The sequence below is a fragment of the Sarcophilus harrisii genome, chromosome 6, assembly GCF_902635505.1.
Source record: "Sarcophilus harrisii chromosome 6, mSarHar1.11, whole genome shotgun sequence".
Classification (NCBI taxonomy): domain Eukaryota; kingdom Metazoa; phylum Chordata; class Mammalia; order Dasyuromorphia; family Dasyuridae; genus Sarcophilus; species Sarcophilus harrisii.
Genome location: NC_045431.1, coordinates 191,316,594 through 191,330,846, shown reverse-complemented (window position 1 = coordinate 191,330,846; position 14,253 = coordinate 191,316,594). Strand labels below are relative to the sequence as shown.

Sequence of the window (14,253 nt, the reverse complement as noted above, 5' to 3'; positions counted from 1 at the left end):
TGTTTGTTTGTTTTTTTTTAATGTTTTGCCCAAGTGTTAATATTAAATGTTAGAACCTCTTTGCTTAAATAGAAAACTTTGGTGGAGTAGGGATGATTACATCTTCATACAGTCTTCAAGTCATCTGGGAAAAGATTTAAATTCAATCTACTTGTCCTGAAAGGACAGAAGTTGGAGGAATGGCCATTAGCTGGCATAGTGGATAGAATACTGAATCTGTAGTCAAAAGACCTGAGTTCACATGTGCCCTGAGGTACTTTCTGACTGTGTGATCCTGGGCAAGCCACTTAAACTATTTACTTCACTTTCCTCAGTTGCAAAATGGGGATAGTAATAACAGAGTTGTGAGTGTCAAATGAGATAATATTTGTAAAGCACTAAGTACAGTCCTGGCACGTAGTAGGTGCTTAATAAGTGACTTGTTCCCTTCTCCTTTTCACCTGTTCTCTTTTAGCTTGATGTAACAAATAGAGCTCTCCCTAAAAAGCAGGGACTGTTTCTTAAAGGTAGTGAATTCCCTATCAGTGGTGGTGTTCAAGCAGAGACTGACAGCATTCCTGCTTGTATACAGGCTTAATGTCCTAAATGTCTTCTAAGGTTCCTTCCACCTTTGAACTGCTGTGATTTAATGAGCAAAAGTCAACATTATAAATGGTGCAGATGCATGGAATATCTGATGCTAAGAGCCTCAACTCCTCCTGTCACCTAATTAGGTAATTTTAGCTTAGATTTTAGAATAAATTAGATTTTTTGGCTAGACTAGATTTTAAGCAATTTTGAAATGCTCCAAAGCACTTTCCCAAATGAGAGGAATCACCTTGCTCCACATGCAGGGAGGAGAAAAATGTATCCTGGCTACAACACAAACCTGTTTTCATTTTGAATTTGCGTTGATAAGAAATATACACCCTGAACAGCACCTGTCTATGAGGAGCACAGTATTGTGAGGTTAAAGTTCTCAGCATTTGGTTCTTCAGAGGAATGGCAGGCACTCTGCAAAGTTCATCTGGGAGGGAAGCGACTCTTTAAAAAAAAACCATGATTGAAAAATTCATTCTATCTGCTCCCCATCTTTTCTTCCTATCTGAGCCGTGGGATTTCAGGGAAGATTAGCATTCCTTGTGATTCTGAGGATGATACCTGACATTTTAGATTTTAGGAAGGGAACAAACATTTATTAAGTACCTATCATGTGCTAAACACTTTGCAAACATCTCATTTGGTCCTAGAAGGTAGCTTCCCATTTTATAGTTGAAGAAACAGAGTCAGACAGAAGTTAAATAACTTGTTCAGGGTCATGTAGCGTCTCACTTTGACTCCATATTCAGTGCTAGGACTTCATTTAAATGAAAAAATCATAGTAACTTTATTTTTCTTGCTTTTTTTAGAGGGAAGGGATGGGCAATATAGCTTACATAGAAATGTTTTTTGCATGACTTCACTATAATGTGTATCATATTACTTGTCTTTTCAAATTTTTGGGATAAGACTAGAGGGAAAAAATGTAGCATTCAAGATGAGAAATGAATGTGAAAATTTTTTTTTTTAAATCATAGTAATCCCTTTCTTCCCCGAATAAAAGGAATCTACCTTGTCCTACATGCAAGCAGGAGCAATATGTATCCTAGTTTTTTCTTCATTAATAACATAAATCACTGAATTCCATATTCTAGAAATAAATCAATCTTCCCTGTTAATATTATATTTGGAGTTAGCACCTTGCCACAGGTGCCTTGTCCAGTTTGGTTTCTAATCAGTCAGCCAGTGTGAATCTATTTGTGCCAGGAGAAGAGACACGGGTACCCCTCAAGCTAAGGGAATCCATCTAGCACACTTTCTTAATCAGTTGGAATATAGAATAGTTACAGTGGAGGGGGGAAAGGTGGTAGGGGGACATTTTTCTGATCAATATTCTTCACCTTCCAATTTTGATTTCAGCATCTAACCTTTAGTAAAATAATTCCAAGCTTGTAAATTTTGTTTTTGTGCTATTTAAAACAGGCAAAGGGAAAATGTCAAGAGCAGAAAGATGGGATAGAATCTAAAGAGGAGGAGGAATGTCGATGTTTTTTAGGCACAAAAGGAGGCAATGGGAAGCTTAGCCACATTCCCCTTGAATCCCCCAATTTAGATCCGGGTGAGGTGTTGGAAAATCTTCAGTTCAACTGCGCACCCCCATTTTACAGATGAGGAAACACAGTCTCAGATAAGTTAAGTCACTTGCCCCAGCAGCAGTAAATAGAATCAAGATTTGAATCCAGACCTTCTGACTGGAATCCAGTTGGTTTTTTTCCCTTCTGCTACTCTGCCTCTTTTATTTGTGTGCCTTTAAAAACCAGTGAGTGAATTTTTCTTACCTTTGTGGAGCCCGGGAAGAATGAAGGGCTAAAGTTCCAGCCTGAATTACCACCTCAGAGATGGAGAGAAGGAAGGCTTGCTGAGACACCATGAGGAGGGGGGCAGAAGACTAAGGTATTGTCCTCCACTGACCAGAGTGCTCCTGGCCCTTCAGACTGTGCCAGCACATGGGGGCCAATGTAGTCCCTCCCTGCTCCTAACAGCACCCAATGGGACTGGTTCACTGTTCAATTATTTACCCCAAAGATCGCTGAGTCATATGTTTTGCAAAGGCAAATGTTAACTCACAGGGTAATCTGGAAGGCTGTCTTGTAATCAGAGCCTCACAAATAGCTTAGGGTTCGTTGGCATCTGGAGAGAATAACGAACTTACTTTACATGATAAGCAACTTGGCAGAGAGTTTGCCCATTGTGTTGCTTTTTATTAAAGGGCCTTTCTCAGTTTCTAGAACAGGACATGTGGAATTGCACTGAATTTTATGGCTAGTGATTGGGTCCTACTGGGTACCTATCATGTGGGACCCTAGAGAAGGGAAAGAGTTGAGTCCTTCCTTTAGAGTGCTGTGGGCGTCAGAAGAGAGCACATAGCCCTTGGGGAGTTCTGGGATCTTGTCTGTCTATCTAGGAGCACAAGTCAAAATTCAGCATAGTGCTTAGACAGGAAGACAATGGAGGAAGAGCGCCGGGAGCTAGAATACATGCTGCCAGTGACATGTGTGACCTCCATCAGAACCAAAAAACTACATTTAGAGGGTAAAAAACAAATGAAAAATTAGCACATAATTAGGAAGAATAATTCATTAAAATAGGAAGTCACCAGAGGTGAATAACTAATGACATCCATATCTAGCCACCAAAATAGAGAGTCTTAACGTGGAGCTCATGGATCCCTTTTGACTCCAAATTCAGTTGTTTTCTCTCCCTTACTATGGAGATATTTCATGAGGTCTGTGAAGTTGAATGGGAAGAAAAATTACATCTTTATTTTCACTTACTTCTGACTGAAATTTAACATTTCTTTCAATCATTTAAAAGCTTTATTCTGAAAAGGAGTGTATTAGCTTCACTGGATTACCAAAAGAGTATGTTACAAAGTAATACATATACTCACATATATATTTCCTGTAGTAACAAATTAACTGTATTTGGCTTAATTATTTCTTATATTATTTTCATGTCCTAAGTTTCATTGACTTAAAGGTCTATTTCCTGATGCTTAATTTTTTTTCTCAGTCTGGAAAATCATGCTGTCCCTGTAGCTCCTTTCTCAACTCCTTGGGAATCTTTCTTTCTTCATTTCTCTCTAGCCTCTGGTCTTGACTCTCTGGATCTCTTTTTCCATAATGTCTTTCAGGTACCTCTCCCTCTTCCCATCCATCCACCTTCCCCTTATTATGTATTGTCTTCTTCCATTTTAATTTAAGCTCTTTAAGGGCAGGCGTTGTCTTCCTTTCTGCACATACTGGTATTCTTTTTGTTATTATTGGTGGTGGGGTTTTTTGTTTGTTTTGTTTTGTTTTTTTGCTGAGACATTTGGGGTTAAGTGACTTGCCCAGGGTCACACAGCTAGGATTTGTTAAGTGTCTGAAGTCACATTTGAACTCAGATCCTTCTGACTTCAGGGCTCGTGCTCTATCTACTGCGCCACCTAGCTGTCCCCGAACTGGTATTCTTAATGCTTGCTGTTGTTTGTCCCTCGTTCTCAGAAGAGGACCATGATATGGGTAAGGGTGTGACATGGAAGGGAATCGGAGTTAGGTGACAAGAGGGTATGCAAGGGTACCTGCCTCACTTTCCCTCCAGAGCCATCTCGATCCAGGAGCCAGATACAGATCAGGACTACTGGAGATGGCCCATCCTAGTGCTTAGCACAATAGTAAACATTAATAAATACTCGTTGACTTGATGACTCAAGAGCTGTGATCCTGTATTTTTATTCCATGAAGAATGGTAGATTGTACTGCTGCATCACAAACCACAGGCACAAACAGCCCCAGCGCTTTTCTGGGCCTTTTCTTATTGCCCACGGTTCACTTTGCTCAACAGAGCTTAAAGTTGCTGGGTAGAAGTTAAAGATTCCTCTGAATGCAGAGGTTCTCCCCCCCCCCCATACCTTTGTGTGAAATATGAATACCCTGGGATCTCTGCTCATCTGGGGCTGCTCGGCCAGCTTAGCCCAGGCAGAGCGAGAAGAATCTACTCCCTCCCCAACCACTGAGAAGCTGCGCTTTGAAGAACCCGTTTCTGTAGAAGGGGGACCCTGCTCTAGAGATGCATCAGAGATAGGTTCTGTGCTCTCCCACCTTACTGCCTCGTTGTTCACATTTTGCCACGGGAATTTTTCTCCAACACAACCTGACCTTGGAGGCAGAAGGCTTGGGTGGCATCTTGATGAAGCAGAGGGCCAGAATCAAGAAGACCTGGATAGGGGTAGCTGGATGGTGCAGTAGATAGAACACCAACCCTGAAAGCAGAAGGACCTGAGTTCAAATCTGGCCTCAGTCACTTAACATTTCCTGCCTATGTGACCCTGGACAGGTTATTTAACCCCAATTGCCTCAGGGGAAAAAAAAAAGCCCTGAATTCAAATCCTGCTTTAGACATTTACTTACCCAGCCTAACTAGGTTAGGTAAGGTAATCTAGTTACCTAGGTTAACCTAGGTGAGCCTCTTACTGGACTTAATAGACCTCATTCTCTTTATCCCAAAGTGAGGATTAGTTGGATTTGATGATCTCTAAGGTCTGGTCTAACTCTAAATCTCTGATCCTATGAATTCTGACATGCTCTCTGTGTGACCCTGGGTAAGCCATTTAACCTCAGTTTCCTCATCTATAAAATGGTCATCATTATCCTTGCACTCACCACTTCAGGATTGTGTGGAAAATATTTTGTCAACCTTGCAGCATTAGACAAATGAGAACAGTTGTTGTTATTACTCAAGGTCCCATACTCAGGTCTTCTGATTCTAAATTTAGAGTTTTTTTCTCCAATGCTATGGCTGTTCTCTCTTGGATTTGTTCTAGCTTTTCAGGGTTTTTCTTAGAAGAGTAATGATATAATAGATAACATTTCTTTATTATAGTTTGCTAAACACTTTGAATCTGCTTTCTTACTGAACTCTTAGGAACTCTTATAAAGTAGATACTGTTTTATTATCCCCATTTTACAGATAGGGAAACTGAGGCACAGAGAGGTTAATTGTCACATAGCAAGTAGCAGAGTCAGATTCGAACTCATGCTGTGTTGACTCCAAACTCAGCAGTCATTCTACTTGCTGCACTATACTGTCTTACTCTTTACTAATTAGCTAATAAATACCAAAGACTGAATTAGCCCTAGTTGTTTTTTTCCTTGTTTTTAAATGATTGGGAGCTTTCCCCCTTTAGTTAGCTGGAGCAAGTTCCTTCTGAAAAAGTCCCCCCTGTGTCAGGTTTGGACAAAAGGTTTTGTCTACCTGAGCCTGCATAATGGGAAAAGTATGGGGAGAGGTGGTCTGGGAGGAAAAGTATAAAGAGCCACATGGGCTGAATCCATCCCACTCAGCTTCCTAGGAAGCCCAGCATAGGACCTCACACACCTCTGATGTTTAATAGACCATTGCAGAGATGTTCCCTAATGAGGTGCAGTTGTGGAGTGAATAGAAATTTGGACATGAAAAGGAAGATTCTCAGATTGAGCTGGACCCTTTCATAGGTCCATGTCACTGGTTTCTCATCCTTTCAAGCACTTACCCTTCCATCTATCTTTCATACACCACCAGAGTTTACTTCCTTTTTCTAGATGTGAAGAAGAAACTTTCAATCACTTTCCTTATGCCTTAGCTAGATGCTTAACACCTTCTCACTACTGTCAATATTTTTCCTATCTTCTTTTTTACTATTTAGAGTTATAAAAAGCCATAGATGTCAGAACTAAAAGGGTCTTAAGACATCTTTTAGCTAGTCTGGTCCTCTTATAAATGGGAAAAGTCAAATCCAAAAATGAGGAATGGGGGATTACTTAAGATCCCATAGTGGTAAAACTAGAACCAGGACCCTGGTCTCCTAATTCATTGTCAGATGTTAGGCCTACAACCATCTTGTTTTGGTCCAAATGAACCCAATACAACCATTCTATTCTGGAATAAAGATCGTGATCCTGTGAATTCCTACCAACCCCTAAATTTTCCTCAAGCCATTCCCTCTGTTGGAAATACCCTAGGTCCTCCTGTCTGCCAGGCAATCCAGTTGGCCATCTTTTCTTTCAAGATCCAGATTTTAAAAGTGCTTCCTCCCTTTAACTAATCCTACCTACCTTGGTCCAGTCCTTTCTTTCACACACCCTCCTAACTTATATTTCATGACTTTGTGTACATTTGAGATCCAGCCTGTCTCCCATCCCTCTTTGATGACCACCTTTCCTGGACAACTATTTCAGGTAAAGTCCCCAGCTTTGATTCATTCCCATTAATCTCATTCTCAAGACAACTCTGCCAATTGCTCTTAGATTGGAGACAGAGGGAAAGAGTAAACATCATCTACTTCTATTTTTGTAACTTTCATCTCTCCTCCTCGCATTCTGTCTTCTTTAGAGTATATGTTCTTTGTGGGTAGGAACTATTTTTGGGTTTTTTTTTTTTTTGCTTTTTTTCAAGTGTTTTATTTTCCCAATTACACATAAAGATAGTTTGCAATATTCATTTTTGTGAAACTTTATATTCCAAATTTTTCTCCCTCTTTCCTCAAGATAGCAAACAATCTGATGTTAAATATGTGCAATTCTTTTAAACATATTTCCAAATTTGTCATGTTGTAAAAGAAAAATCAGATCGAAAGGGAAAAACCATGAGGAAAAAAAAAACCACCCACCCACCACCACCATCAAAAAAAAAAAAAAAAAGAAAAAAAGGTGAAAACACTATGCTTCATTCCTCATTCCGTCTCCATAGTTCTCTTTCTGGATGTGGATAGCATTTTCCATCCCAAGTCTATTGGAATTGCCTTGAATCACCTCATTGTTGAAAAGAGTATCTTGGTTTTTTCATAACTATACTCCAGCCACTTACCATAGTGTTTGGCAAGTCAACAAGCATTTATTAACCACCTACAATGTTCTCAGGCATAGTAAGTGCTTTAATAAATGTGTTTCACTCATTCACTCAGCCTGCCTGCCATTTCTTTTCACTTAGCACACCTCCTCTCACTGCCAGTCTTACCTCCTGACTTGTTCTTCCTTGTGCTTAAACTGCAGTCATCATATTTCCCCTCCCCCTCATCCAAATTAAGGCTTATGATTTAGAAGAATCTCCACAGGAAGTTAATCCTCATTTAACCAATGAGGCAACTAAGTTCCATGGATGGTGAAAAATTAGTTCAAGATCAAATTAGGTAATAAGTAGAATTGAGAATTGAACTCTGGACTCATGATAACAAATTAATTGTGTTTTTCACGTTCCAAGAGTTTACCTGTTGAGTCCAAGCTCCAATAACATGTCTTAAAAACGTTCCCTGATTCTTTAGCTCCTGTTGAACCACTCAGGCATACTGTCTATTGCTGAGTTGTTCTAGGTATGATAAGCCTTCTCTTTCCCTCTGGAACTTCCTTCTTAGACTGTGAGTTCTGTGAAGGTAGAACCTTAGTCTGCTCTTTCTCTCTTCCTCCAGACTGCAAACCCCGCTGAGGGCTCTCATCCCCATATTATAAGTACACTGAAAACAGAGCCAGCAGCTATTCCTCCTTTCCTATCACAATCATCCTGTATCCCCAATGGTTTGGGGGATGAGGAAAATAGGGGATTCAGTAAATCTCTATTGGTTCTCAATTAAATGAGATGCTTTTAGTTGTTACTAGGTTTTTTTTCTATCATGCTGAGCAAAGTCTATCTGGGAGAGGAGATGGGGACTTGGTCAAACTCAAATCAGTCACTGTCCAGCCAACCCAAAAGCCCTGGGTTGCAGTAGATATTATGCTTTTGTCTCTGTGGAGCCAATCTTATTGACCACAGACATTTCCTCACCTGCTTGGGAGAGCACACTCTGGCTTCAGTCCCAGAGCTACTGCATGAGTCAATGAAGCTACTCTTATCTGATCTCATTTATCTACTAGATTGAACTGGGGTTTAGGGTGCCAGCAGGCACTTTTATCAATTCCTACTGTAGCTTGTAAAGGGTGGAAATTCTAAGTCACAGAACAGCTTAATGGTAACATTGCTTTAAACTGCTGAGATGGCCTTCAGTAAAACCTATAAAGCCTTTAGAAAAGCCATGGCATCTGTAGGACAGGAGAAAGAATGTTGGGGCCTGCAATCAGGGTTCAAAGACTAAACCGTCTACTAACTGCCTCAATGGCCTTAGGCAGGTGCCTTCCCATCTCTAAGACCTCATTTTCCCCATCTGTATAAAAAGACTGGTTGATCCCTAAAGTCTCTTCTTACCCATTCTATAGTCTTGTATTTGAAAGTATAGACATATGGAATCATGGTGGAGGGATTCTAGCACAGACCTCTTGTGTTATAGATGAAAGATAGGAACAGAAAGTCCATGAGAAGCAATATAAAGGCTGGAAGTGTCTCTTCCAAACCTTTGCCCACTCATGGATTCCTTTGATAGTTTCCTATCTAGTGATCATCGAACTTTGTACTTGATCTCTTCCAGGATATGAGAACTCTCCAATCTCTCCTTACCCACCCCAATCTCAGCCCACTATATTTTAGAGACACCCCTGATTTTTAAATTATCTTCTGTATTTGATCAGTTTGAGTTTGCATGAACTGAGGGCTCCTGGTACTATAAGGGGAACCTTATCATTCATGGATCAACTTCATGAGAATCGCTTTTGACTTCTTCTGTGTTCCTTTGACTTCTTTTTTTCTGCTGGAGATCCATGTAAGCTCATGGCTTAAATAGGAGCAAGGGACTAATAGAACTTCTTATTCAGCAAACTTATACTGGAGCTGAAGGTTCACACTTTCTGTGTTGCAGTGACCCCACCTCTTTGCTATTCCTTGAATAAGACATCCATCACCAGATTCTGGGGCATTTTCTCTGACTGGCCCTCATCCCACAATGCTCTCTTCATCTTCATTTCTTCCCTTCCAACAAGCTTCAGCTAAAGTTCTACTCCTGCAAGAAATCCTCCCCAGTCTCCTTTAGTGCACCTGCCTTCCCTCTGAGATTGTCCTGTCTACATTTTGTTGTCTGTGTGTTGTTTTCCCCATTAGGCCATGTTCTCCTTGAGGGCAAACTTGTCTCCCTGGTATTTCTTTATATCCCTTGAACATAGACTAGTGCCTGGAATCTAATAGGTGCTTAATAAATGCTCATCAATAGATCAATTGCTCTGAGTGTTTCTTGGATGAATACTATGGCAGTCATCTATAGAATACCGAATATGAAGTCAGGAAGATCTGAGTTCAAATTCCATCATAGACACTTATTAGCTATATAATCTTAGCCAATCATTTGAACTCTTTGCATCTAAACTTACCCATTTCATTGGCCTTTAAAAGTCTTTTCCAAACTCTCAATCTTTAATCCTACAATTCTTCTTTTTTAAGAATTTTTCTCCAAATACATGCAAGAATAGTTTTCAACATTTTGAAACCTTTGTAAAACCTAGTATTCTAAATTTTTCTCCCTTCCACCTCCTTTCCCTCCCCAAGACAGCAAACAATGTAATACAGGTTAAACACATGCAATTCTTCTAAACATATTTCCTTATTCAACATGCTACACAAGAAAAATCAGATCAAAAGGGAAAAAGCCAAGAGAAAGAAAAGAAACAAACAAAAAAAGAAGTGCAAAACAATCCTTCTATACTATAGTGATTTCCTTTGTGTAAGCATCCACCACTCCCTCCCTCCCACCTCCAGCACAGATCTGTACCCATCTGTGATATAGTAAAGGATATTTGTGCAATAACAAATCCAGCCTCAGACACTTACTAACCATATGTGACCCTGCTTTAGTCACAACTTCTGTATGCTTCAGTTTCATCATCTGGAAAATAGGAATAATAACATCTACCTCTCATGGCTACTGTGAGTATAAAATGGGATAATAATGGAAACTTAGAAGGGATAATGTTACCAAGATAGAGAATATAAAGAGATGGCAAGACTTAGGACTGAAGTTTGGGGAACATCCATGTTTGAGGAAGTAGAAGGAGGAAGAAGAGGAGGAGGAAGAGGAAGAAGAGGAGGAGGAAGAAGAAAGGAGAAAAATGAGGAGGAGAAGGAAGAGGAGAAAGAATAAAAGTCAAAGAAATGGTCAGAAAAGTAGGAGAGGCAGCAGAAGGGAAGTAGGTTATAAAACACAAGGAAGGAGAGGGGTATCTTGAAGGAAAGAATGATCAAGTGGGATGAGAACCAAAAAAGATGCCATTGTCCTTAATGTTCAGGAGGAGGCTAAACAGGAGAGCAATTTCATTAGAGGGATGGGGATAAAAGCCATCTGACTTTTTCTTTTTAATCCAAAACCCATACTAACTTTGAAACATTACCTATTTTCAATCTGACATTCTACCTTTGTTCTCGAAGGAATTCGATTGTAACATGCTGAGTATCTAATTAGTTATATTTATCGATATATTTAAAAACTGGTTTTTAGAAGTTATTTTTATAGACATAATTTATTTATAATTCATTTTTAAAAAAATCTCATATTACATGTATCTATTCCATAAACATTCTACTAAGCTTCCACCCCCAAAGCAGGAACAATCCAATTTGACCTCTGCCTTCACTTGCATCCAATCTCCAATTCAGCCACTTTGTAGTAATACTGGAAAGAACATTAGACTAGAAGACTTAAAAACAGTTACGGTTAAGGTTAGTGGCAGTTCTATAAACTGCCCTGCCACTAACCTTACTGTGTGAACCTTCCTCTTTCTGGGTCTCTGCAGAGGGAGGAAGGTAGTTTAGATGGTGTCTAAGAAGCCCTTCCTAGCTCTAAATTCTAAATGTTACAATTCTGTAAATGGTTGTTCCCTGTGCCTGGGAAAGAGGGTCTGGGGTCTATCTCAGTATACCCAATGCTCTTGAGGATTGGCATAGTTTAATATCTACCAAATATTATGATTTGAGGCCCTTCAATTCTCTTCTTTTAACCTGCCCCACTTCTTGAAATTTCTTTGAAGGTGTTTTGACTTCCAATCTCTTGTTGTTTGTTGTTTGTTCTTGAAGAGGATCATGACACCAGGGAGGGGATGCCATGACATGAAAATGAATTGGATTTAAGTGAGAGAGGACTGTGCAAAGTCACCTGCCTCATTTTCTCCTTTAGAGCCATTTGGATCTACTGGCAAGATATAGCTCAAGACAACTGGAGATGGCCCTGGATGCAATGGGAGACCTTGGCTTTTTTAAGCTAAGGTCTTTAACAGGTCTCAGTTTGACTGAGGCTGTACCCATTCAATGACTAAGGCTAGGGAGCAATTGAGGCAAAGAATCTCCTTTTTCATCTAGTCCAAAAAAATCTAAATAAATAAATGAGTGAATAAAGAGCCAAGATTTAAGAGTTGTTATCTCTTGTAAGGCCTTGGGGGATAGGGGTTAGTTGACAGATAATTGTGAACATAATTCCTTGGGAATGAAACTTGGAGGGGAGAAGGAAAGAAGGAGACTATACATGCCCCAAACCAAAGTTCACCAAATTTATGGACCTAGTTATTACTGGTGGCAGTTTTTTACTCAGCTCAAATGTGGAAATAGTATTGGGCCTGTAGAGCCCAAACCATGAGATGTTTATTTCATCTAAACTCAACCGAAATCTCCATGGCCTATGTCAAGTAGTGAGATAATGATGTAGGAAAAAAATCTCTTTAATCTTCAGTATGAAGGAGTCTTCCCTAGGTCCCTTGGTAGTGTGTGGTGTGTGTGTGTGTGTGTGTGTGTGTGTGTGTGTGTGTAAGAAGTCAGTAAGCACTGTATAAGAGGAACGTTTGCCAGGGAAAAGCGTTGGCTCATGGCCTTTTGACCAGAAACTTTGAAGAGAAAGGCAAGTATCTGGAAGCCGGGGGGTCTAATTCCTCCCCTACCTTTTGTGGCACCTTTTTGACAGGAAGACAGAGGCAATTCCAGCGTCCACCAACAGTCCTTCGCTCAATAGAGTCGGGATCAATAATCGCTTCCACTTGAATTGACTTGGTGCATTCTCTTTAGAAAAATGCTTTTACCCCAGTCACTGCAATGCCTATGTTCTGTACCATAGTCCCCTTTTGCTAGAAAGTGGATGCAGTTTCTCTTCAGTGAACCAGCAAAGACAGGACAAAGCATTGGGATTGTCGCTCTTGCTCTTCATAAAAAGCCAAACCTGGTGCACACAGTGAGGAGTGGGTTATGGCCCACTGGGAGGGTTTTAAGGGAACGCAGGTGTGGAAGGAGAATTCTGTCCAAAAAACAAAGTCAAAATAGGCCCCAGGCTCTTCCGCAGCTCGGTGGTGGGGGAATCTCCTGGAAGCCAGAGCTGTGTGCCCAGGGCCTGGGAGAGCCCGCCTCCAGCTCGGGAACCGCATCCATGTTCATGTTCATTGCCGGGAAAGCCGTGCCCAGTGCAGAGGCAGTTGGGCTGAGTGGCCAGGGGGCAGAGAGATCCTTTCACGCTGTCCTTCCTCGGCGTCCCGAGGGGGTTGTAAAGGAAGGGCAGTTCGTGGTTTTGGCCAAGCATCTTTTGCTCAGGATCCAAGAGGGGATTTGCAGGGGACGGGCTTGTGCACCCCCTGCTTGAGGCCCTCATTATGGAACTAAAATACCCGGATCTGACCTGCCTCCTCCAGAGAAAGAGTAGCAGGTGGGGCTGAGAGGAGCCCGCTATGGATCGTTCCGCCCAAGCTTGTGGGAAAGGGAGATTGTTTTTCCATCACCGGAGAAAGGCGGCCCTGACGCAGAAGCGTCTCGGCGGGCGCGGCTTTTACCCTTGGCTGAAATAACAGCAACGCCGGAGGACTGTGCGGCCGGGTGACAGGACTCACCTCCGCTCGGGGGACTGGTGGTCCTGGCGCGGGCTCTCCCCCTCCATCTTCCTCGCCCGCACGCCTGCGCAGGCCCGCGGCACACGGGCACTCCTCTCTCCCACGCCCGGGCTTCTGCCAGCCGCCCCAGCGGAGAGCCCCGCACTGAAACGGAGAATAGGCTGTTCATTGTCATGCAAGTGGTGGCAGCCCGAGGCCGGCGAGAAGCCTCCCTCCTCCCTCCTCCCTCCCCCAGGAGAGGCGCCTGCCCAAGCTCTGCTTGGGATGTGGGGGTCTGGGGTGAGAGGCCCTGGCACGTGTCACACACACACATGCTCCCAGAGATGCTGTAATGCACACACGGGCACATGCTCCCAGGGAGGCTGTAATGCACACAGGGGCACATGCTCCCAGGGAGGCTGTAATGCACACAGGGGCACATGCGCCCAGGGGTGCTGTAATGCACACACGTGCACATGCGCCCAGGGGTGCTGTAATGCACACACGTGCACATGCGCCCAGGGATGCTGTAATGTACACACGTGCACATGCTCCCAGGGAGGCTGTAATGCACACACACGTGCACATGCGCCCAGGGGTTATATAATGCACACACACATACACATGCTCCCAGGGGTTATGTAATGCACACACACATACACATGCTCCCAGGGATGCTCGTAACCATAGATAGATGCAGACCCGTCTCCCAGTGCAGCTTCCACACATGTGCAGACATTTATAACTTATACACACATGCACATGCACATACACATAAACACATATTCATGTATGCAACCTATATACACAGACATAAAGGCACTTACATGCTTTATATACACAATATGCACAGATGTATACACCATTACATGGACATACATACAGACATATATTTATACATATATTGGCACAATCACACATGCACACACACGAAACATAGAATACACACACATTGTACACATATACA

At 41.9% G+C, this 14,253-nt stretch overlaps 2 protein-coding genes across 12 annotated transcripts in view; one reads left to right on the top strand and one right to left on the bottom strand.

The window, feature by feature from the left end:
• SLC26A1 (solute carrier family 26 member 1) overlaps window positions 1-12,550 on the bottom strand; it is a 32,021-nt gene extending 19,471 nt beyond the window's left edge. The window contains exon 1 of one of the 2 annotated variants that reach the window (XM_031942998.1): window positions 12,375-12,550. The gene's annotated coding sequence lies outside the window, so the exon portion shown is untranslated. Of the gene's footprint in view, window positions 1-2,357; window positions 2,446-12,374 lie in introns of those variants that run through there. The other variant, XM_012552420.3, reaches the window with a different exon arrangement.
• Window positions 1-14,253, top strand: part of IDUA (alpha-L-iduronidase) — a 79,285-nt gene that overhangs the window by 29,965 nt on the left and 35,067 nt on the right. The gene's annotated exons all lie outside the window — the stretch shown is intronic.